This window comes from Elephas maximus, chromosome 7, assembly GCF_024166365.1.
Source record: "Elephas maximus indicus isolate mEleMax1 chromosome 7, mEleMax1 primary haplotype, whole genome shotgun sequence".
NCBI lineage: Eukaryota > Metazoa > Chordata > Mammalia > Proboscidea > Elephantidae > Elephas > Elephas maximus.
The window spans coordinates 101,153,149-101,175,503 of record NC_064825.1 but is presented as its reverse complement, the minus strand read 5'-3'; positions in this window follow the sequence as shown (position 1 = coordinate 101,175,503).

Below are 22,355 nucleotides of genomic sequence, written 5' to 3'. Positions count from 1 at the left end.
GGTTGGCGGTTTGAACCCACCAGCCACTCCTCGGGAGAAAGAAGAGACATACTGCTTCTGTAAAGACGACAGTCTTAGGAACCCTATGGGGAAGCTCTATTCTGTCCTATAGGGTTGCTATGGGTTGAAATTGACTCGACGGCAACCAGTTTGCATTTTTTTAAGAAAAATTTTTATTATAGCCTTTCAACTCTGTATAATGCTAGGGATAGTAATTTGAAAAAATACAAATTAATCGAAGTTTTAAAACTACCATTTGGAAACGCAAACTGAGATCCACCGGGAATTTCCTAAAAAGCAGTCTGGGAATTAAAACATGATGGCTCCCTAACCACCCAAAACTAGAGGAGCCAGCACTTTGCAAGGAGTACCTTAGTATCCTGCCAGAGTCAGCCTTAGCTTTGGAAAACAAATGTTGAAAGATAGGCTATGAAAGTTACCTGAAATAGTGCTGTGGCATTAAAAAAAAAAAAAAAAAATTCAGGCTAGTGTGTGGCTTGTGAGGATTTTAAATGCCTATTAAATTTTTTTTTTTTTTTTTATAGGGCATGAATGAGCCTAAGTCTTAGAACTCCCGGAGAAGAGCACTGGCCCACCCAGTGGTTTAGTTTCTTGATTACTGTCATTATGTACTTATAATGCGTGTTACAGGAAAGGAAAAAAGGCAACCAGGTCCTGGACTATAATATTTCAGGTGGGGTGTATGCTGTGTACAGTCACTGACACGTTTCTTAATAGTAAAGGCCCTGGATACACTGTAGCCTGGTTGCCTTGGCTTTAACCAATGTTTTACCCAGCGTTACCCACCACGCTATAACATGTCAAAGGGAAGGGGAGCTTGTCCCAATCTAGGCTATACAGATTTTAGACGCAGTAGCTGAGCTAATATCATAGGGTGGGAGCTGGTGAGTGGGAGGCCCCCCCCCAATGGATTTGGAGTTAAAGAACCTGGATAGGATAAGCCAGTTGGCACCAGCTGTGTCGTATTGCTAGGTCTCAGTTTTCTCATTTGTAAAACAAGAGATACCTCCGCTCCAAGGTCATTTTGTAATGAAATGCAAAAGCACTTTGGGATGGTATTGGGGTATTTAGTGTTTGGTAGCGTGAAGATGAAGACTCAGAAGGAATGATAGGGACAGCTCGGCAAATGACCCTAAGTAGATGAAGTGTCTGTGAGTCCCCCACGTGTCCAATGAGTTGTGGTGTTTGTGTCTTTTGTGACCAGAAGAGCACTTTATCTGGGTGATTTTGGCTGGTTCTCTTGTCACTTTACAGAGCATGAGACCAAAAGAGAATGTATGTGCCATTTTTTCACCATAATAACGGCCTCTTCTTTCTTTTTAAAGTTGCCCGTTCTTCCATGCTCCAGCATGCTTTGGGGGAGTACCTTCATTACCCCTGTGAGAGCATGTCGCCTCCAGCCTCACTCCCAGTCAGGGATGTCCCCCCTCTGGCAGCAACAAGGGGCAGGAGAGCAATTGAGGTGGCAAGTCAGCCACCACAGTCGTTAGCAAGGTGTGCCGCTGACAGGTACCACTAGGACACTGGTTAGATCAGCAAGAGAGCAACAGGTAGGTCTGCTTTGGGTCACGAATGAACCCTGAGCTCCCAGGCTTAACACATTCTTTCTTATCCATAATTCAAGCCCTTTCCCGTGGAGTTCCAGTTATTTTCCTCTGCACAGTGCCTTCCAAGAACTCCCCTGGCCCTATCTCACTCTGTGGTCAGTCAACAAAGGTCAACACTGATAATTCTTTTCTCTTCCTCATTTGGGTCCCTAAGTATCTTTTGGATTAAGACATGTTTGCCTGGATGACAGAATCCTGCTTATTTAACTCTATGAGTTCAGTCCAGTCTCCCACTTTGTAAAAAACAAAACAAAACAGAAAACAACCTCCTTCTGCTCCAAACATGAATGTACACATCCAGAAATGCTTACAAGGTATCTTTTTCATGCATAGGACTTAGCCTGACAAATCCATCTATATTAATGTCATTTCCTCCTTGACTAGGCCTGTATCTAATAGCACATATCATCGTCTGCCCCATGTTGCGCTGCTTACGTATATATCAATGTCTTCCAGTCCAAGTCTACTTCTAGTTGAATAAAATTGGTTTATTGGCTTATTGCAACAAAGGACAAATGTACCTCACAGGGAATGTGGGAAGTCTCGTTAAGAGGGAAGTAGAATTTACAGCATCTGGGCTTGTTTAAGTGATTTTTAGGGAGCATTCAAGGGAGTGGGGATTTGCTCTGGACTGGGTGCTATTAGGAACAAGAGTTCATTGCATGACTGGAACCTTAGTAAATTTTATCTAGAAGACAAAAGGAATGAAATGAGGCTAAAGTGATAACCGATGAAGAAGCAGCTGTCACTCATATTAACCAGGATAAGGGGATGTTTGGTCATTTTTGTGGCTTAAAGAATACCAAGGCCTAACAGACATGTCAGTACCTGTCAGGGGCTGCTTTTCTCTTCCTCAGCCCTCCCTTTTGGTCAAGGACAAGGTTAGGCTGCGGGGCATTAATCTATGGAATCCAGGTTTCACCATTGCCAACATTTTGCTCATCAGGAGGCCGTTCAAAGAATGGAGTCTGTAGTTGGACTAGAGGTAGTCTCTCCTGCTCCTTTTCTGACAGGTCTTCTGACGTGACCACAGATGCACAGTAGCTTCGAAGATTCCGGATAGAACATATCAACCAAATGCAACACGATGTCTAGAAACAAAAATCCCTTATTACTGGCTCTTGTAATAGACTCTGAAGACAAGGGCCTGGATTATCAAATCCAGGCAATGACAACGTGTCCCTAATCCAAACAGTCTTTTTCTAGAGGTGCAGCCAGCTTTTTCTTTTAGCGTAGCTACAGAATGTTTACTTGAGCCTGTAGTATTTATATAGGTATAGCAGGAAGTGCTTGCTCTAGTGTAAAATTTTCTTTGGCTAGCCAAGGAGAAATCAAGGGCTACGTGATCATCCACAACAACCCTGACTAATAAATTTAAATGTGAACTAGTTTGTTTGGTTTCCAGAGCAGAGGTTATGTAATTTACGACTTCTACTAGGGTCAGAGAGAAGTTCCTGACTGAATTATCCCTACTGTGGGAATTGTGGAAACCTTGGTGGCATAGCAGTTAAGTGCTACGGCTGCTAACCAAAAGGTCAGCAGTTCGGATCCACCAGGCACTCCTTGGAAATTCTATGTGGCAGTTCTACTCTGTCCCATAGGGTTGCTATGAGTCGGAATTGACTCAACGGCAGTGGGTTTGGTGGGAATTGTAGTTTGCATAGTATACATGAAGAGTGAGTTAGCTATCCCCCTTGGGAGTTATCCCAGGTAGCCTATGCTTGGCTCTTTTTGGAAGATTTTGGGCATTCTTTTTAGGGAAACTTGATCCACTGGAGGGGTGGTAATTTTAAACATCTTAAAGTCTCTGAAAATTATCCTGAATACAAAGGAAAAGTTATATGTGGCAGGTGGATAAACGCCTGAGGTCCAACAGCACTGGACTATCATTTATCGTAATAGGAGCGAGCTCACCCTTCTCTCTTGTACTTGGGGTAGGAAGCTTTTCTGAGTGAAGTTAACAGGATAATGTGTCTCTAAAGAGAACAAGCAAAAATTTTCCCAATGTTAGTTTCCATTCCTGATGGACTGAGTTTTGTTAATAGGGTTAAAACACCCTAAGGCAAAGCATATCCTTGAGATGGGGCAGAAGTCCAATGTTTTTAAAACTTCAGTTTGGGTTTCATTGTATGAGGGAAACTTAAGTATCAGAAGGACTTTTAGAAGGAAATCTACCTTCTGAAGTATTGAAAGGAACAGTTATCAAACGCTTGTCATCAATTAAATTTAGAGCGGTAGCTATGGGCTGAGAAAAGCAGCTTTTTTTTTTTTTAAATTAAAAAAAAAAAAACAGGGGGTCAAAAATAACAGGATTAAGATAAGGGAGATCATATTGAGAAATCTTTTAGATAAGAGAGCGTGCCGAAGTACAATAGACAAGGTTAGTGGTACAGTAAAGGAAAAGGAAAAGGGTGCTGAAGAATCAAAATGAATCTTGTTTTGGAGTCTCATGTGGAAATTGTCCACTTTGTAGTCAGCAGCTTGTCTTAGACGGAAGCTGTCCGTTTTTTGCAGTCAACTTTTTTCTGGAGAATTTCTAAGACTTCTCTGTTTGAGTCCTCCAGTGGAATGAATGTCACGTAGTTAGGTGCTGTATGTGTTTTTTCGTTGGGAAACACAGACCCAAGGATCAACACCTCGGAGTTTTTCACTGCTGTGTTAGTTGTTAACTGTACTTGTAAGGTCTTTCAAGCCCCAAAGCCTGTTTTTGTCTAGCTATTTCAGAACACCAGAACACCAGACCTTCAGGTTTCATGTCACGGAGGCTGCTTAAGTGGCCCCTGGAATAGCTTGAGACACAGGGAGCCTCAGATGTGTTGGACAAGGTCCCTGTCCAATGCAGTTGGGGTTTTTGTTGGATCTTGGCGGAACCTCCATTTTTGCCAACGCCCTTGCCCCAACATACCTGCAGTTGAACAAAGTTGAGTTTATTGATTCGTTGCAACAAAAAAGACACTCACATAATGGAGAACTGTGGGCCAAACATTTCCATAAGCTTTTTTCTTTCTCCTAAGCCCTCCTTGACTAAACCAGAAGCTTTGCGAGGAGAGATCCTATACGCCCGGAACAGAGTGGGTGGCTCAGCAGGTGTCATGCAAATTATCATCTGGGGAATGTCTGAAGGGATTTTAACCTGATAAAGGAAGGCCTGTTACCTGGAAGGAGGCCTGGCAGAGCTGAGAAATTACAGTCATCTCTCTTTCTCTTTCTCTAGAGGCCAGAGGGGCTGAAAGGAGACACTGGCACAGATTTGTCTGTAGAGAAGATAAAGACCAACCATTCCAGAGAGAGCAAATTCAAAAGTAGAACTCTTCTCCTTATTGCTTTCTCATGATAGAAAGTTAAACTCCTGCACCGGGGACTGAGTTAGGACCATAGAGTGAGGCGCTGGGGACGAGACTCATAAAAGAGAAGGGGAAGGTTCTGAGAGGGAAGGACGTGAACAGGTCTGCTTTTCCTGAGGATTCGAAATTATAATCACAACAAGGATAATTACAATGATTTCCTACCTATTTATTACGGTTTAGATTGCTCCCCTCTCCCTCGCCTTCCTTCTCTCCCACACTCTTGCAAATGCAACAATTCAATAAACATCTGTTAAACTTATGTGCCGGCACAGGGCTTGGGTTACAGAGATGAGGAGGGCGTGATCCCTGAGGCTCACTCCTCAGTGATTTTAGCGGGTTGGGGGAGATGGCAGAGAAATGACAACTGATCAAATTCCTACTGTTTCCTGTTCCGGGTCCTCCCGGCTTCATATGATTTCTAGCCTCTTCTTTGGTTCTATAAAAGTACATATAGAGGCATCTTTTTGCTCCTTGGAAGCTGGATGAGGGTCTCCAGACGGCTTCTTGTGGCCATTTGGAGGGAGAGGAGGGACTCATGTATTTGAGATATGGCCTCGGCCAGAAATTTCCAATGGCCCAGCACGGGGGGTCTGGAGGGATAGGATGCAGACAGGTTTGGAACTAGGAGGAGAATGGTTAAGTGGTGATTCAGGTTGAGGCAAGGCGGGAAAAGATCAGAACTGGGGTGGGGAATAAAAAATGGGGGAGAGAGAGTGGTCTGGTGGCTAGGGGGAGAAGGACCTAGGCTGATGATAATCCTGTGGGCCTCCTGAGCCTGCCCTGACCCTCCCCGCCTTCCAGAGATCTCGAGAAGACTGAAGGGCACGCTCCCCTGGACTGGGGTGACGACCATCCCCCAAGTCCTGGACGATCCTGAGGGCTCCACTCTTGCCCAGGGCAGAAGTCTCTCCACCAACTTCTCTCCCTCCAAATCCATCTTCATTAGTACCTATAAATGTCAGAGTCAGAGCCGTTAGAAGACAGGTCCTAGATAAATAATGCTATTCATATTTAATTTACGAGTAGTTCTGCAGCCTCTTTGGGGTGTGCTGGGTTAATTAAGAGCTGAATTAGATGGAGCTGCATCTCCCCAAGGAGACTCAATTAAGCTCTTTCTGACCAAAAAAAAAAAAAAAAAAGGACAAGAGATAAAAGGGGTGGGGGTTGAAGAGAGGGGTCCACTGGAGGACCTGCCCCTTGATCATGACCTCAGTCTGGGGCTGATTGGAGGAGAGCCCAGGATGCTTGTAGTTCAGTCTTTCCTTCCTTTCTTTTTTGGTTTGGAGCCCGCTCTGGTCCCCAGGCCAGGCAGCCCAGGCAGGTGGGAGGTGCTCGGTGTGGAAGTGGTGGGGAGCCCGGTCAACTCTTCTGGCTGCCGGGGGTTACCGCCCTCCGCCTGCCAGCTCTGAAGCTAGGAGCCTAGCCTGGAGCTGGGCCGGCTGCCCAGGGGACTCTGCCAGGAGTTGAATGTCGTGCTGCGGCAGCTGATTGCAGGCCTCAGGCCAGGATGATGGGTCTGAAATTCCAATTCTCACTCCGGGCCCTCTGACCCCAAACTCAGTCTCCTTCGGTGGGGCTGAGCATGTGAGGGGTTCTTAGCGCGTGCATGTGTCCTGGGGCACACATGCCTCAGGAGGCATGAGGCAGTTGACAAAATCCCCTCACACTCTTTTTTTTCCCTCAGGGAAAGTGCTTTCTCTTCCTTTGCCCTCCACTGGGAAAGCTGGGGCGCCACTGCTAAGGGAGACTGCTGTGGCATGGGATAGGGCCAGAATGCCCCTCTCTGGTGGGACTATAACCCCTTACACACACACACTCATTTCAAGGGATCAGGCTGCAGAGCTCAGTTTGGTCCACTGCTCCCATTTTATAGCTGAGGAGACTGAGATCCCAAAGAGGGCAATAATATGGCCAGGGTCCTAGAGTGAGTTGCTACAGAGATGGGCTCAGAATCTGAGGCCTCTGCCACCAACACTCGAATGTGCATGTATGTACATACACACACAGCATTTTCATGGGCTCATGGAGTCACAGAAGGCTGCTACAAATCCTGTTCCTCTGGACTCGTGCACCTAAAATTCGGCAGCCCTCACATACGCAGAGGCCCGTAGGGCTAGATGTACCCACTAGGCCCCAAGCAGACCCTCCCAGTCTTCTGTTCACATTCACCTGCACAGACAGCACACCTGGGGACCTGTTACATCCTTGGCTGTCACAGAGTCTGCGTGCTTTCAGAGTAATCGATGCTGTCAGCATGCCCGCGTCTCCATACGTATCCACTCAGTGCCAGACAATCACAGACGATCTCCTGACCTCATCGCCACCCGCTCGCCCTCCTTGTGGAAGCCTCGGGCTTGGGAGACAGCCTGTGCTGAAGATGTCCTAGAACTTTTTGGTGAACACATCCCCCTCAGCCCAATGGTCAAATCTACGCTGCTCTTTGTTCTGTAAAAAGATGGAGAGCTCCTTATGACTGTCCCTCAGCCTCCTGAGCTGTTAATTGTAGACTTTACAGCAAGTGGAAAATGAAGCTTCTTGTGAAAAACAGGAAAAGCAATGTGAGTTGGGATAGAAAGGCAGACGTGTGTGTGACGTTCCCTCTGGCCCCCAGGACTCCCTCAGCCACTGAACCTGGCTTTATGACATCTTGTGCTTTGAGGACCTGTTTCCAGCAAACCAGGTGGAGACTGGGCCTCCACATCTTTACCTTTGGTCAGTCTCCATCCTGTAGGGACATGCTCAGGCCTCAACAGACAGGGCAGGACCCTCCGCGTTCACCTGGTTCCTGAGTTTTGCCTTGACCTCCAATTTCAGAGCCAAGTTCATACTTATGGACAGATTTGGCTTCTCTGGCCAGACGTGTGGAGTGTCTCCTGAGGCACAGTTTTGCCCTTTCCCTTGGATTCCTTTGAGGCAACAGTCCGAACTCCCCAAAGCAGCGTGAGGCCTTCAGTTCCGACTTGAAGGCTGGGAGGGCCTCAGAGAACATCTCTACCAGCCCCTCAATTACAGGAGCAGGAGGGTGTTGACCAGAGCCGCATGGAGGGCCAGGGGAGACTGATTCAGACCTAGGGCTGCTAGCCACTTCCAACTCCACATGTCACAGCTCTTTCTCATCTTTGCTCTTCCTCCATCGCTTCCAGCTTACATATGTGTATCTTGCTTTACACAACAGATAAGTTCTTTTGAAAAGTAGCTTGTAAAAAGAGCTTTCAGACATCACACTGTATTGCAAAGTGAATCCTCCCTTTTCCAGGGGAGTTTACTCTTTAGGTTCTTATGCTTGTAGAGCTGTGGTTCTAAATGGGCTTTACCTATTTCCCTTGATCCTCAAAAGAGCCCCGGGAGATGGGCTGGGTGAGCGGTGTCGTCTCCATTGTGCAGACGAGGAAGCTGAGGCTCAGAAAGGTGAAGTGACTCCAGAGATTGTGGCAGAGCTAGCCTGTCTGCCATTCATGGACCTTTTGGTGAGAAGTCCCTGTCTGTCCTACTCCATCACTGAATTTCTTATACCATTAAATACTCAAAGTGGATGGCTTCAGTCTAAATCTGTGTTTTCCTAAGTGTGTTCCATAGAACACTGGTCCTGAGAATTGGCTGTGATAAAACACTAAGTTTGAGAAGTACTATACTACCTACCTCTCCCTCTTAGAGATTCACTATGCGTATTAGCCCATTAAAGGCTCTGAGAAGTCCTGCAAAGAAAACCCGCTCAACTCTGCTTTTCCCAAACTTATCTGACCACGGAACCCTTTATTTCTGGCAATATCTGTTGCATGGCACCCACACTGGGAAACACTGGTTTCATTTATTTCCGGTGTTAATCTGGATTTTTTAACCTCTCGGGTTTAAGTGAGGCCCACCCCACACGCCCCCCTCACGCAGCCTCTCTCCTTCTCTCCCTTGGGTGCACCCTGTTTGCTCATATCCCTTAGGGCAAGAGAGATTGTACTTGCATTCTCTGGCTTCTCATGTAGAAGGGGCAAGAGCGGGGCGGGGCTGATGGTGGGGCTGGGCAGTGTGACTCAGGAAAGCTCACTAGGACAAGTGTGACGGGAGGCCTGCGGAGGTCAGACCAGGTGGTCCTGGAACGAAAAGGAGGGGAGCCTGTATCTAGGTGGAGCCAAGCCCGCTGGCCCTGGGTGCCTTTTTGGGGTCCCTGGTCTCACTCACTGCTTCACTTTTCCACCTGGCCTGTCCTGTGGCCTTCACTAGACTGCCCCACGTGCTTAGCATGCTCCCTAATTCTCCCTGGAACCACTAGACAGCTTTTAGGAGTTGTCTTCTCTTTCTGTTCCTCCCTTTGGTACTCTGACCATAGCCTGGGTTTCTTCCTTTCACCTCTGGCCTGAACCCTAAGCCTAGGTGCTGAGAGAAGCCAGGCTTCTCTGCCACCCTCCTTTCCTTTTGATTATACTGCCTGTCCCCTCCACCTGGAATGGCTTGTCCATCATGTCCCCTTCTTTGAGGCTCAGTTCAATGCTCAAGTCTACAGTGCCTGGCCCAGAGCACGGCCTCTCTAGGCACGTTCTGAGTGAAAGGAGTGGGGGCGGCGGGGGAGCGGCACTCACTTTATTCATGTCCCCTCACAGTGTGGCCCTCAGAAGTGATTCCAGTACCTGCGATGCGAGGTCACCTTTCCAGAGGAGAGGAGGTTGGCCCTTCCATCTTTCCTGACACTCTTCTTCAGTGCAGCCTGAAGGCAGGATAGCCCTCTGCCACATCCCCTTGTTTACTCACCAGTGCTTAAAGTCAACTGGGGCACCGACAGCGTCTTAAGGGGCAGTTCTGCACACGCCCATTCTCAGCGCTTGTAGTTGGCTTTTTGGGTGCAAGGGCAGGAGGTCACTTTCCACTGGTTCCTCCCGACCTGGTGCTTCCACAACCCAATGGCCTATCCTCCAAGTCCTCAGCCCAGCCACTCATTAAAACATGCAAGAGGGCAGCAAAGAGCCCTGAGTGTGAAGCCACTTTGCTTCTGGGAGCCTTGGTTTACTTATTCGGGAAATAAGGGAGACTTGTACCTTCCTCACAGGGATGTAGTGAGGATGAAATGTGGCAATGGAGACTTAAGTACTTTTGAAACTCTAATAAAATAAATGCCGCTTGTCAAGGTCCCTAACCTGAGAATGGAGGAGCCTACTTCACAGGGTCCCAGTACAAGCTAATTGATGGTGCTTAGCCTGTAATAGGTGCTTGATAAAAGAGAACTTCTTTCCATCCCTCTTGATGGCTGTCACTAGGAAACCCAGATCTCAGCCACATCAGCCTCTGACCCAGGTCACCTTCAAGTTTCCATGTACTCTTCCTAAAAGCAAGATTCATGCCCCAGCGTCTGCCCTACAGCCCAAAGCATTGTATAATTATCTCTAGCGCTGTGCCTGCCACATAATGATTTATATGCTTGCCTGTCCCCCTGAGGGGAGGATCGTGACCGTTAGCTGGGCACTTCCTGTGTGTTGAATGAATGAGTGATCCATCCAGAAAGTCCAGGGATCCATCTCCATTTGTCACCCCTGGGGTTCCCAAACCCACAGCTGACGCTCTTCTCAGGTAGGCAGCCTGCGAACGTGTGGGGCGCAGCAAGTAGCTGGGCCTTCCCTCCAGCTTCTCCCTAGATCCTTCCTCTGTGGGAGCTTTGTCCTCCCTCCCTCCAGGCCACCACCTCCTCCTACTGGTTTCTGTTTCTAGGCTCAGCGTGTGGCCCAAGCTCATCACAGGACACTTAGTGGCCCTTGGCAGGCTGGTGGGGTCCCAGCCCAGCAGACCCAGTCCTTCAGGGGGCAGTGTGGGTGAGTTAGTGCTATTTAGAGAACTGTGACTTGTGTGGGTTTAACAGGAGCCCCACGGGGCCGTCATACAAAGGTTGACATTTGGACCTGTATCTTTTCTTTCTCCCCAAAGAGAAGGTGGTGGTGAACAACCTGACGGGCTTGTTTGCAGCCCTGTGTGCAGGTCTTTGTCCTTGGTCTCTCCCCATCCTGGTCTCAATACTGGTTTCTGTACACTGGACTCTCCATCTGGTCTCTAGGCACCAGAATTCTCTTGTTTGAGGTTTTCTATACACCAGTGGCTGGAGAGTGATAGTTGCTTTTTCATTACCCATGGGAGGGTGGGCTGCACTTGCTTTCTGGGTCATACAGACCTCCATGCATTCGGCAGCTACCTGGTGACAGTCTACTGTGAGCTGGGCCCTGAACCAGGCCTTGGGGTTCTAGACCTGAATGAGCTAAGACCCTGAGCAAGGAGCTCCCAGGCTAATGGTAGAGGCAGATGAATAAACGTTTAAACGGGCAAAATGGTAGTGGGTGGGTGGTTGTGGGGAACCATAATACATTCCAATTTCATGGGAGGGAGCTGTGGGAAAAGGCTTGACAGAGAAGGTGCTGGAAGTGAGATGTCAAAGCTGAATAACTGCTTGCCTCAGAGATAAGAGCAAGGCAGGGAGAGTGAGCCTGAGCTTGCTCCTCTGTAAAATGGGAGGGGAGTCAGGCCAGACTGTGATGTCTGGTGGGAGGTGAGGCAGGGGGGCTGAACCAGGGGGGACATGGAGGAGCAGAGGGCAATCGGCCAACAGCCCTGAGCAAGGGGCAGTCCTGTGGTGCCTGTTGAGGTTAGCCCAGGGTGGGAACAGGTGCCAGGGCTACTGCTAAGAGCCAGGCGCTCAAGCCAGCGTTAAGAAAGGCTTATGGAGGGTGGAGGCGTGTATATGACTGGACTGCTTAGCATCTTCAATGGGTCTTTGTATTTGGCCTTCTAGGGAAATGTCCATCCAACAGCACCTGAGGTCACTATGGGACTGGGGCAAACCAGAGAAGAGGCAGCCTTGCCTTACCTTGAGGATTGTGCCCTGACCTGAGAACTCAACGCCCTCCCTCCTGCTGGAAGGGGGCCTGGAGGGAAGGGGCCAGAGGGTTCTCTGGAGAGTGGCGAGAGCTGCTGGGATTGGCCGAGAGGCACAGGAAGGGCCTTCCAGCAGAGGGTGCTGACAATTCTCTCAGCAGGGCCTTAACATCTTCCCACTTGTCAAGGTTCATTTATCTTCTTTTTCCCTCCCGTAAGACAGATTTGAAATAAGGCCTTGCACTCGTGGTGCTGTGGGGTGCCTTCGTGTCCTCCCCACCCCTGCTTTGACTGGCCTCCTAATTTCTCTCCAGTCTCCCTTCCTCCCACCTGTCGGGGCCTTCCTCTGCTTGCTCAGCTCCTGTGCACCGACTCCAGCCCTTATTTGCTGCCTGCAGCTCTCCCTGGGAGCTGGCCCCTCTTCCCCCTCTTTTCTTCCACTCTCCACCTCTGGCTCAAAGGCTTTGCACATCTCCAAGGAGGGCCTGGAGTCCCCTTGCAGGAGCCCAGTTATTTATTTTTTGGCAGGTTGAACAGACGTGGCATTGGTGAGGGCAGGCAACATGAAGGGAAGGGGGCAAGAGTTGGCAGAGGGACCCTTTGGGGGTAGTCTTACAGCCATAATAATAAAAGACCCAAAAAAACCCACAGCTGTCGAGTTGATTCCAACTCACAGTGATCCTATAGGACAGTAGAACTGCCCCGCAGGGAAGCAGACAGCCATGTCTTTCTCCTGAGGAGGGGCTGCTGGGCTCGAACTGCCGACCTTTTGGTTAGCAGCCATAGTTCCTAACCACTGAACCACCAGGGCTCCTATAATAATAATAGCTGGCATTTATTGTTTACTATGTGCTTGTTACTTTGTTAAATGCTGGGTTTAAGGCATTTCTTTCCCTTCCTCCTCTGGACAATCCAATGAGGTATGTACTATTACTGTCCCCATTTAAAACGGAGGTGCAGAGAGTGGGTGAGAAGAGCCATAATAGGTGTTTTAATAAAACAGAACTTTTTTCTGCCCCACTTGACGTTGGAGAAGCACCTGCCAGAGGCCAGGTAGGCCCTCCCTTGGCCTGCAGCCAGGGTGGAGTAGAGAAATCACCCCTGATCAGAGAGGGCTGGATGAGCTGGGGGGTCTTGGGTAAGAGTGGCTTCCTCAGCAGGCCCTTGGGATCTTGTGCTAGTTCACAGTCAGAGCATTGTTCTTGTGGTCTAACTGAAACCCTTCGTACCCCATACCTATCCCTGGGATTAGAGGGAGGGTTGTTGGCGCTGCTCACCAGGAGTCGGGAGTGGCTGAGGCAGTGTTTTCTCTACTATCGTGTGGTCACTAGCTTAGGTTCCCACCTGCTCAAGGGGTGAAGCAGGTGTCTGCAACCCAAACACCTTTCCCAGCAGGCCCATTTCAATGTTGTTCCTTTGGGTCCCTGGATCCCAATGTCTCCCTCCACCCCAGGAGCTAGGCTCAGGGCCTGGGCTCTCCCTCTCTTCCTTCGCCTGGCATTTGGGTCCAGTCTGGAGCCTCCTGCTCTCTGGCAGTCCTTGCTGCTCTGCTCCCCGAGGAGTGGGGCAGGGAACCTCTGGGGTGACTTGGTACCCTGGAATGTCTCTTTGCTACTTCCACAACTTGGCTCAGGCCCCTGCAGGCTGTGGTTGGAAGATTTTGCCCTTTCAAAAGATGTCTTTGTTTTAGAGGGTGAGGAGTTCATCATGAATGTCAAGAGACCCTTCTAGGATAGAAGTGTTCTGGGCCTGCTTGGAAAGTAGTTGAGCAATAGTGGTTGAATGACTTCTGAGTACAGGGGCAGGGATAACTCACCCCCAGAGATGTTTCTGGAAATCCCAGGAGATGGGCTGGCTGCAGTAACTCTGCATACCCTGCACCTGCCAGGGTCCCCACTCTCTCCTCAGGTTCTGAGGGATGCTTAGGCCCAAAAAGGAGGCGCTCAGCAATGCTTGATGACTAGGTGAATCATAACAGGGGCGTTTTGAAAATGACATTTATGTTATGGGTTAGAGGAGGGGGTGGGTGTGGTTGAGATGTGGGGCTTTTTAGGGTCTGGGGGATCTGTCCACAGCTTGCACCTGGGATGCATTCATCTTACCAAGGAATGACCCTGGGAGGTGGGGAGTTTCTCATCCACACAAAAGGAAGCTGTGCCTGGCCAGGTATAGCCAGTCACATGGGGATGTGTCCTGTGGGGTGGCTACAAGTATGCTGGAGAGCTGGGGTTCTGGGCACCTATTCCAGCCCTGAGCTGATTGCCCTTTCTGAGCCTTGGGGCGAACATCTGTAAGACGAAGGTGCTGCTGTTTGTCCCACCTTCCTGATTCTCTTCAGGCTGCTCTGAGGATGATATGAGTGGTTGATGTGACGCTCAGCACAGACCCGTGCCTGGGAACTTGGGGTCTGCAGGGAACCCCCTTTCCTGGCAGAATTAACCCCTTCCAGGGTATTTGGTTCCAGCTTCATTCCAGCATGTGTTCCTTTGTGGTCCAGTCACTTATTTTTTGCTTTGTCTCTGTCCCCGCCCTTGCCACATTGGAATGTGAGCTTGTTCAGGACGGGTGCTGCTGCTGGTTCTTCACCTGTCTTGTGCATGGCTCAAAGCCTGACACGTAGGTGCTTCTTAATGTTGGCCAGTGAAGGCTGTATACAGCTACGGATTTAGCCTCTGACAAGGTATAGGATTTGTTGCCAGGAAGTGGGAAGCATGACATTGCTGGCCACCCGCAGAGATGGTAACAGTCCACAAGATGCCCAGGCTTGGACATCTCACATGACCCTTACAGACAAGAAGTATGGGCCTGAGAGGTCCAGTGATTTACTCGAGGTAACCCAGTTTCCAGGCCAGATTGGCCCACGTCTGCCCCAGCCCCAGTGGCCCAATGCCCTGTGCTATGAGGGTATGTGTAGGCTCTGCTCCCCAGGAGCGTGATGCTCCCAGGGAGTCTGGCATAACTAGGAAAGCCCAGTAGGTGATGGTGAGTGCTGTAGCTTCATCCATTGCCCTAAAACTTGCCCCCCAAATTCCCACCATCCCTCGTCTTGGTTTTCTTCCTCATGGTAACTCTTTGGATACTTGGAGGCTGCCCTTTGTGTCCCACTGAGCCTTCCTGCCTCTCAGCCTAAGACCTGGAAGCCGATTTCCAAGCCCCTGGATATCCTGGGCTCAGGGTTCTTCCTCAGCCTCCACCTTGCTTTGCCTCCTGGACCTGGCAACGGCCTCCATTTTGTTGACAACCCTCTTACAGAGAGGAACCCAGAAGAAACCCGCTGCTCCAGGGGGGTGGGCTCTCTCTCCTGGCTACCCCCTTCTAAGGCTGTGTCCCTGCAGCACTTGTAAACTTTTATAAAGCTCTGCCTAGATGACGGTGCCAACTGGTGGTGAGTGTTTCTTTTTAAGATGGGCCAACCCAGCTGCGCCGATGGTTCAGTGGTAGCATTCTTGCCTTCCATGAAGGAGACCTGGGTTCGATTCCCGGCCAGTGCATCTCATGTGTAGCCACCGCTCTTCTGTCAGTGGAAGACTGCATGTTGCTGTGAGGCTGAACAGGTTTTAGTGGCGCTTCCAGACTAAGATGGGTTAGGAAGAATGTCTTGGTGCTCTACTTCCAAAAATAAGTCAATAAAAACCCTATAGATTCTACGGATCACAGTGGTTCTATCCTGTTGTGTGCATAGGGTCGCCATGAATTGGGACCTATGGACTTGTATGTAGGCAGTTAAGGACAACTCTGCCCCAGGCTCAGTGGTTAGGCTCATCCACCTACAGAATCCCATTTCCTCTCACATTATAATCATCTTGACAGGTAAGTGTCCCCATTCTCGTTTGTAGAAGAGGAAACCGAGGTACAAAGAGAAACTGCTTGCCTGAGGCCATCTGACCACAAAAGGGTGGAGGTAGGATTTGAACCCAGGACCCTAAACCAATCTGGCATTTTCCCAGAAGGCAAATACTCTGTGTCTACATGGCAGTCGTGGTTTGTTAAAGCCTTGGTGCTCCTTGGAGCTGGCTGCCTCACACTGGCCTCCTCCACCTGAGCTGGGCAGGTGGCTTTCTGGCTGCATGTACAAGCCTCCCCGGGACCAGGTCTTCCTCCAGGACCTGGCCTGGGCTGGGTTTGCTCAGAGACATCATGAAAGGAGAGTATAAGGCAGTGAAATGGGGGTGGGTACAGATCAGTGGGCTGGGTGGGAACCTTAGGAGTCACTCGCAGATGAGGACTGGTATGAGGTTGTCAGCAACCTGAGAGCACTCACTCCATTTAGAGGCCATTCAGGGGCTGGTGGGCCCTCAGATCTGAGAGTCAGTAGCTTCCCCGTGGCTCCAGCCCTGGCCTAGACCCTTGACGCTCAGGCCACAGCGGGTCTGGGATGGTCCATGGTGGAGCCCAACCATGAACTTTCCCCAACTGAGCAGCTGCCATCTGGCTAGGTCTGAGGAAGGAAGATAGACTGGAGAGGGGTGGGTGGAGAGAGGAGAGGCCTTTTGCTTTTGGAATTAAATGCCCTGAAGCAATTGGCAGCTAATGGCTTGGGCATCAGTTCAGGCACTTTTTTATTTGTTTTAATTTTACTTAATTTTTGAATAAGTAATTCATCCCCAAGGGTTGAGAAAAGGACATATTGTGGACGACCTCCTCCTTGCCTTTGTCTCCAGCCACGTGGCTCCTCTCCCTAGAGGCAGCCATGGTTTCTGGTGTGTCTGTTCAGAGACAGGCTAGACACATACAAGCAGACCTACAGAGACAGCAGTTTTAGATATAAGCATTTGCATACTATCCACCCTGCTTTGCACATTGCTCTTGTTCATTTAACAGTGTATCTTGGAGATCTAACGAGTACACAAAGAGCATCCTCATTCCTTTATTATGACTGTATAATATTCCATTTGATGGTGCGCCATCACTTTTATTGTTTTACTGAAATATAATTGACAAACAGCAAAATGCAAAAGCCTTCAGTGGACAGCCCAGTGACTGGTTGCAGATGTATACACCATCCAAATAAATAGAGAACTTTTCCTTTCCATCATTCCAGAAAGTTCCCAGTCAATATCGCCCTCAAAAAGTCACTGGTATTCTGACTTCTATAACTCTACCTCAGGTTCCCTGGGTGGTGAAAACAGTTAAGTGCTTGACCGCTAACTGAAAGGTTAGTGGTTCAAATCCACCCAGAGGCACCTCGGAAGACAGGTCTGGCGATCTGCTTATGAAAGGTCACGGTCTTGAAAACTCTATGGAGCGCAGTTCTGCTCTGCACATGTGGGGTGGCCATGAGTTGGAATTGACTCCATGGCAAACGACAATAGTATTGGAACTAACGGAGTTAAGGTAAGTACGTAGCATAGTGCTGGGCACACGGTAGCCATTTAGCAAAGGGCAGATATCAGTGTTGTTATAAATCCCTGAGTGGTGCTCTGTCTCCAGCCTCTGCCTGGGCTCTCCAGTTACCTCCAGTTTCTCTCACACACACTCACACACTCACTCACACACCGTCTAGCCACGGAGATAGACCAAGAAGGTCATTGTGCATAGCCCAGGCTGGTGTGAATGGTCCCATTGTTCCTGGGCTGAGTTCCCAGAGTTGCTGGTGTGGCACCGACCAGGGCTGGGCTGCCCAGTGGGAGGTGCCCATGGCCCCTGACCAAGGCAGGCCACACCTGGCAGACAACCATTCCCGCTCCTTCCCCAGAGGGAGGAGGGAAAGAGCCTGGGGCTGAGCCAGGAAGCCCAGGGCACATCTCCCATTTGCCACACTGCCTCCTAGATCCTGAATGCTAGGGCTAGGGGTGTCTGCAGATGGTATACTCTCTGGGCTGGTCCTTGGAGCCCAAGGGCTGGGGGGACAGGCAGATCAGGAACGGGATCAAGGTGGGAAAAGGGACCGCCCCCCAAAAAGAAAAAGAAAAACCAAACCCACTAACGTCGAATCAATTCCAAACTCATAGTGACCTTACAGAACAGAGAACTGCCCTGTAGGGTTTCCAAGGAGCGGCTGGTGGATTCGACCTTTTGATTAGCAGCTGTAGCTCATCAAAGCTCTTAACCACTGGGTCAAGGGGAAAGGGAAGTGGACATCAAACGCCTACTTATCCCTTCTCTTCCCCTCCTGGGGTGATGAATGTGGGCAGCCTGGGGGTCTAGGGGAGGAGCCTGCCTATAGGGAACCACCTAGAAGCTTCAGGTATCTAGACCTAGAAACTGCCTCCGGAGACAGGCCTTGTGGTTGCCTCTCGGGGTTGACCCCCTAAATGCAGGATTTCTTTGCACTGGCATGAAGGCAAATCTGTGTACGACCCAGCTCCTCCAGGATCCTGAGAGGCCAGGCCCCAGAGCCAGCCTGGCATCTATCTAGTGACCTACCACCTCTGATGCCTGCCGTGGAGAGCCAATGCAGTGCCTGCTCCCACCCGACCTGTCACCACCTTCCTGCAGCAAATGTACCAGAACAGTTTTCTGCCTTCTGGATGACAGACAGGGGTGGAGAAGGGACTGCTTTAGGGGCAAGCATGATGAGGGTGAGCCCCCCGTGAGTAAGAGGTAATGAGGAGTGTGGAATGAGGGCAGGGAGTGGGGAGAAGGCAGGAGGTAGAAGGGAGGGGCTGGCCTAGAGGCAAGTAAGGGGGTTGAGGAGAGCTTGAGGGACCTGGGAGGGTTTACCTAACAAGGACATGGCTTCCCAGGGGCATGAAGTTTCTTTCTGCCTCAGTTAAGAGACCATACTAGAGTTGCTGGCTACACTAGGTAGTTCATGTCCCTAGAGCCAGGCCAGAGCTCTGAGTGGCCTTCCACGGCCCCAGAGCATGCCTTTGAGTTGTTCCCTGGGCTGAGACACTGTCCCTCTTCCCTAGTCTTACCACTTTGGGCACCTGCCCCACAGAGTCAAGGGAAGGGACTGCCCCTTGGGCCTCTGCTTGAACCTTGCCAGGTCCTGAGCTGGACCATACACCCTGCTCTGAACTGCCAGGCCCAGAGGCCGACCCTTCTGTGGGCAGGAGTAGGGAGGGAGCCCGGCTCTGCCAGGGCAGCCTGTCCCTTGGGCCTGGCCTCCCTTGCCATGGAAACAGCCCTGCCGAGGACTGGGAAGTACCCAGGATGGGAATTTTAATTGCGGCCTACAATCCTGTTCTGCTGTCCGCCCCCAACTCCCACTACCTCCCCAGCCCCAGGGCCTGTGAGATATTCATTGTATCATATGTTTAGATGAGACTCGGGGCCGTGAGCTTGTCCTCTTAGGTCTTGCTTGCCTTTGGTCAGTTTGTCTCTTCACTGTTTTTGGCTGGTGTGTTGGCATCTGCCCTCTGTCAGGTTGGTGGGGGTGAGGAGTGTGAGGAGGGAGCCCTGTCAAGATGAGCACCGGCTCTGAAGACCACCTCTCATTCTTGGACTCCCAGGTAAGTGTGGCAATGGCCAGAAGAGTGAGTGAGGGAGAGTCAGGCTGGAAGAAGGAGGGAGGGAGGAGGGAAGAAGCGGACATCTGGCCTCCTCTGACTACTCTTTTCTCCTGGGTACTTTGGAGACTTGGATGAGACTCACCTTAGCAAGATCTGGCCAGACCATGAGAGGCCAAGGAGAGGAAGATGAAGCCTGGGGGATGGGATGGGTCTTGTGTCTATTGACTGAAGACCAGATGCCCCCCAGACACAGACCATTCTGCTGGCTACCAGGCCCAGGAAGGCCAAGAGTCCTGGGGTGGCTGGGGCCAGCCTGGAGCAGGCATGTTGAGCAGGGGAGTCAGAAGATGGTGGTTCAAATCCTGGCTTGGCTACTCACAGGAAACAAATGGCATAATTTCTCTGAACCTTTTGTCTCTTCCCATCTACCAGGAGTTATTGGCATCCTCTGATTTACCCGGAAGATTTTGTTCTATAACTGGAGAGGAGGGGGACTTACTGTTGGGGGTGGTTCCAAGGAGAGTAGCAGGAGATGGTGCCCTCTTCCCAGGCCCCCTGGAGTGGATTTAAGAGCAGGTGTTAGAAGTTGCAGCCGCCAGTGTTTGTAGAGAGGCCTTGGGAGACTATGAATGCAAGCAGTTCTGCTTCGGGGCCCTGGGGACCAAGGGCTTCCAGTGTTGGGAGGATGCTACCCTCCCTGGCTCTGGCAGCCCAAGGTATGGGGGCTTTGGGAGCATCAGGAGTCACTCCCTTGGCCTGGACATCAGCATCCCTGCAAGGGTCATAATCAGTGAGGTGTGGTGGGGGCACCCTTCAAGTAACCTCTCGGCCTGTGGCAAGTCCTAGGACAAGAGCAGATAAACATGAAAGAACCCAGTGGTGACTGTTGCTGACAGGCTGGCATAGGAACAATGCAACGTCTCCTTGAAGGATTCACAGAAACCAGTATAGGCACGGCAGTGGGGTGACCTTCCAAGGGGCTTCAGCTGGAGGACCTGACCTGATAGGGCACAAAAGGGCAAGAACAGAAATTCTGGAGTTCGGGTGATGATGTGGTCTTCTCATCTGGGAGGTAACCTCTGGGCCCAGGGACCCATGGGGATTTTATGAGGAGGAAATGGATACATATTAAGAGGTATGGCTGCTAACCAAAAGGTTGGCAGTTTGAATCTACCAGCTGCTCCTTGGGAATCCTATGGGGCAGTTCTACTCTTCCCTATAGGGTCGCTATGAGTTGGAATCGACTCGACAGCAAGGGGTTTGCTTTTTTTTTTTTTTTTTGGTTTATAAGGGCTCAATGTCTGGACCAAAGTAAGGCCCACAAATATTTTTGTAATTTCAACCACGAAGAGATTCAGGTCCCTTGATTCATCCAGAAGAAGACTTTATCCAGAACAGGGCAGAATTGAGGGATAAGAGGTATGTAAAAGACCTTTTCCTCAAAGACCTGGAGATTCAACTCACTTGCCTCAGGTAAGTCACTTAACCTCTCTGGGCCACAGTTTGCCCATCTGTAAAATGAGAGAGTTGGTTCAGCTCTCCTCTGAGAGGTCCACCAACTTGATCACTCCATAGACATCCTCCACAACACCCCTGTCACCGTATCTGTGGGGAAACTAAGGCTGCCTTGGCCCAGGCTTTTCTGCTCAGGACTTTCTCTATAGCTGCTTCGGGCTCTTAGGCCCGAAGTCTGGGAGTAGCCAGAAGCCATCCTCAGCGCACTTGCTGCCTTGTCAGCATCCCCTGTTAGACAGGGGAAATTGAGGATCACAGCGGCAGATCTTAAATCAAAGCCTGGGCCATCAATCTCCCAGAACAGACTGAAATAACGAGGCGGGTGGCACAGGACGTCACAGCACGGACAAGCGAGAGATATTAAAAAGCCGGAATCTTGAGTCCCCAAACCCCTTAACAAACTCCCAATACCCCAGGGTCCTGCATGCTGAGGGGAAAAGAGGAAATATTACATTTTAGAGTCCCCTAGGAGGGCCCGGTGCTCTATTTCAGTAAACATCTCTGTCTGGGGGCTTCTGAAGGCCCTACCACCTGTCACTGCCCTCTCTAGCCCAACTGACCTCCAGCTCCTCCTTGCAGGCTCTCCCCAGTAGAGTCAAGCTGGTGGAATGTGGCGTTGAGGAAGGGTTAAGCATGTAGAACCGGACTGTCTGCGTTCAAATCCCCGCTCCATTACACGTTAACTCTGCGAACCTGGGCAGGTTGCTTAACCTCTTTGTTTCTCAGTTTTCTCATGCGTAAAATGGGAATGGCAGTACCAACCAACTTCACTGGGTTGTTTTAAGAATTAAATAATCCACACAAAATAGCACAGTGCATGGCACATGGTAAGGTCTCAAACGTTAGTCATATTAACCTCCCTGTTGTTGTTGTTAGGTGCCATTGAGTCGATATTGCCTCATAGCGACCCCATGTGATAGAGGAGAACTGCTCCATAGGATTTTCTAGGCTGTAATTTTCATGGAGGAAACCCTGGTGGCATAGTGGTTAAGAGCTATGGTTGCTAACCAAAAGGTTAACAGTTCGAATCCACCAGGTGTTCCTTGGAAACCATATGGGGCAGTTCTACTCTGTCCTATAGGGTTACTATGAGTTGGCAATGGGTTTGGTTTGGTTTAATCTTCATGGAAGCAGATCACCAGACCTCTCCCCTGAGGAGCTGCCGGGTAGGTTCAAACCATCATCCTTTTTGTTAGTAACCAAGTGCTTAACATATGTACCACCAGATAAGCTCCATCCAGCCCCTGTTTCCTCTCATAGGCTCTCCTGCTCTTTTTCCTTTCTCGCCCTATCCCTCCCTCAAGCCTCAGCGTAACTCCTTCCCCCTCCAGGAAGCCCTGTGTGAATCACCTTCGAGGCACCATCTTCCTCTGACATCCAAGGCTACACACGTGGTACTTGATCACATTGGCAGAGACTACTCTTTGCTGCTTCATCGTGTGGGGTTCAAATTGCCTGAGCACAAGGCTTTTGCTTTTGCTTCCGTTTCCAACCCCCTCTTTCCTCTCTAGCATCCGCCACAGTGCCCTGCATACAGTAGGTGCTCGAGAAAGGTGCACGATGTGTTTGTCACCTGAGAGATTCCAGGAAACTGGAATCAGAATCCTGATGTTTCTGACAGCAGG